The following is a 2856-nucleotide window of genomic DNA, read 5'->3' as shown; positions in this document are numbered from 1 at the left end:
AAAGAGTTATATTTCTAATGATTATCCCAGCTTCTCTCAGCAGGTCCAATATTAAAGTGCACTCTAGCTGCCACTCTTGGAACAGACTTTTGGGAGAGGGGCAGGGCCTCTCCAGAGCCCTTAGGTTCTCCCAGAAGGCACCCTCCAACCATCTGGTTTAGCTCTCTTATTTTTGAGGGGAAATAGACACGCAGAGGAGGAGGGGGCTCCCCTCGGGTCATTCAGGTTCCCCCTGGTGCTCCAGGGAGTCCAAGGAAGTCACATTAAAAACCATCTCTCCCCTGGGCTCAGCCCAAGGCCTCCGTCCCAGTCTCATGTTCAGAAATGATGGGCATTTTATCTACACTCCACTAGCCTTGCTGTGATCTGCTTTTACAATAGTCAGCAAGGCTGCAGGGCTGTTCCAGCCTGTGTCCCTAGTGATGGTCAGCCTCGACTGGACACCCTTCCCCAGCACCCTCTGCAACCCCCAACAGGGCCAAGAGGACACACAGCTTCCTCTGGGCTATCAGGGCTGCTGGAAGTCAGCAAAGGCCTCAAAATCCCAGGGTGAAGAGCTTTAAAACTTTCTCTTCATTTGCCTTTATTGAAAAGCACAGGGAAGCTGGGCTGGCGTGGCTTGTGATTGAGTGTAAATCTATGAACCAGGAAGTCAAGGTTTGATTCCTGGCCAAGGCATATGCCCGGTTGCAGGCTCAGACCCCAGTGCGGGGCATGCTGAAGGCAGCCGATCAATGATTCTCTCTCATCGCTGATGTTTCTATCTCTCTCTCCCTCTCCCTTCCTCTCTGAAACATATATATCTATATATCTATATCTATATCTATATCTATAGCTATCTATATCTATATATATATATATATACTATACTAGTATATATAGCACATGGAACACAATGAGAATGTGGTGCCACAGAACTGTACACTTAAAAATGATTAAAATGGCTAATTTTATGTAGTGTATATTTTATCATAATAACATAACAAAGTATAAGGAAGATGAAAAGGTTCTAGAGATGGATGGTGGTGATGGTTGTACAACAAAGCTAATGTACTTAACGCCATTAACCTGTACACTTAAAAATGGTTAAACCAGTGAATTTCATGTTATACTAGAGGCTCGATGCATGAAATTTGTGCAAGGGGCTCAGCCCTCGCAGCCCTGGCTTTGTCTGGAAGGTTGTCTGGACGGTCGTTCTGCTGTTTGGTCTAATTAGCATATTAGCTCTTTATTATATAGGATGTATTTTATCACAATCAAAACAAAACACAACAATGACCTGCACCCCTGCCCTAATTGCCCCCCAACTGCTTTGCTCAGGTCACTGCTGGTTCCACAGAAGACTCTGCAGCTTTGCTGAGAGGCCAGCTCTGGAAGGAGCCCCAAGCCATGGGTTTGGCTTTCCTCTGCCACTGCCTTGCTGTGTGACCCTGGTTAGCACCCTGCCCTCTCTGGGCCTCAGTTCTGTGAGTAATGGAACTAGATGCACTCTAAGAACCTTTCCCAGTATGGATGTGCTCTGACTCTGTGTTCTAAATTATCATAGGGACACCACCCCCAACCAGGAATTCTTGCTACCACACTCTTGAGAGGGTAGAATAAGGCTGAAGAAGATGAGCCCCCAGAGCCCAGGGCCTGAGGATAGGGGAGAGGGTGAGGGTTCTTAGGGGCCTGTAAGGAGAAGCCAGCTGGGGGTTGTCATGGAGACATAGGATACTAATAAACACACACACACACACACACACACACACACACACACACACACACTGTGGATGCCTGCTTAGTCCTTTAGCATTTATAAAATACACACCCACATCCATTACCTCCATGACCCTTTCTTTTTTAATATATTTTATTGATTTTTTACAGAGAGGAAGGGAGAGGGACAGAGAGCTAGAAACATTGATGAGAGAGAAACATCGATCAGCTGCCTCCTGCACACTCCCCACTGGGGATGTGCCCGCAACCAAGGTACATGCCCTTGACCGGAATCGAACCTGGGACCCTTGAGTCCGCAGGCCGATGCTCTATCCACTGAGCCAAACCGGTTAGGGCTCCATGACCCTTTCATTCCACAAACACGCAGGGGCCCAGGACCACAGGGGCAAACAGTACGTGAGACATCTCCGGCTTCCAGGAGACTCCCTGGGAAGAGAAAGGGGCAGCGGTGTGGTCAGTGTTTGGACTGGGCAGGCTGGGGCATGATCTGGAGTAGGGGCAGCTTGGACAAAGACCTGGGAGAGAGAGACAGGGAGACAGAGAGGTCTGGAGTGTGGTGTTTGAAGGGGGTTGGCAGGTAGAGGTGGGGCAGGGGCAGATTCCATTAGGGCCACTCTAGGAGGTAGTTCCTTATCCTGAGGGTGCAGGGAGTCATCGGAGAAGAGGCACACTGTCGGATTTGCGTGCAGACCACCACTTGGGGTGGAGGAGAGTGAGTTGAAGGAGGCAGGACTGGCAGGAGGCCCAGTTAAGAAGCCACAGCAGCTGTTGGGGGGGGGGGGGGGGGGGGGTGTAGGGGAGGCCCTGGTGTCACAGACTGGGGACATCCCAGTGGATCACTGTCCTACTTTCCCCCTGAGGAAACGGAGGATTTCACAGGTAAGACAATTGCCCAAATTCATCAGCTTTTTTTTTTTACCTCCCTGAGCTGCCTTTTAGGCCCCAAAACAGTGAGCACTCCTGTGCTGGGGTCCAATCCCAGCGGGTCCAGGGGTCCCCAAAGGTGTGGACAGAGTCGGCGAAGAAGGAATGACACGGAGACAGCCTTCAGTTGATCAGCAGCCTAGCCAGGACCTCTAGCCAGGATCTCCAGCCAAAGTTCTGGTCGGAGTTCTGGTTAGGAACTGATCAGGATCT

The sequence above is a fragment of the Myotis brandtii genome, unplaced genomic scaffold, assembly GCF_000412655.1.
Source record: "Myotis brandtii unplaced genomic scaffold, ASM41265v1 scaffold160, whole genome shotgun sequence".
In the NCBI taxonomy this organism is placed as follows: Eukaryota; Metazoa; Chordata; class Mammalia; order Chiroptera; family Vespertilionidae; genus Myotis; species Myotis brandtii.
The sequence above is the reverse complement of the archived record's forward strand: the minus strand, read 5'-3'. Positions refer to the sequence as shown.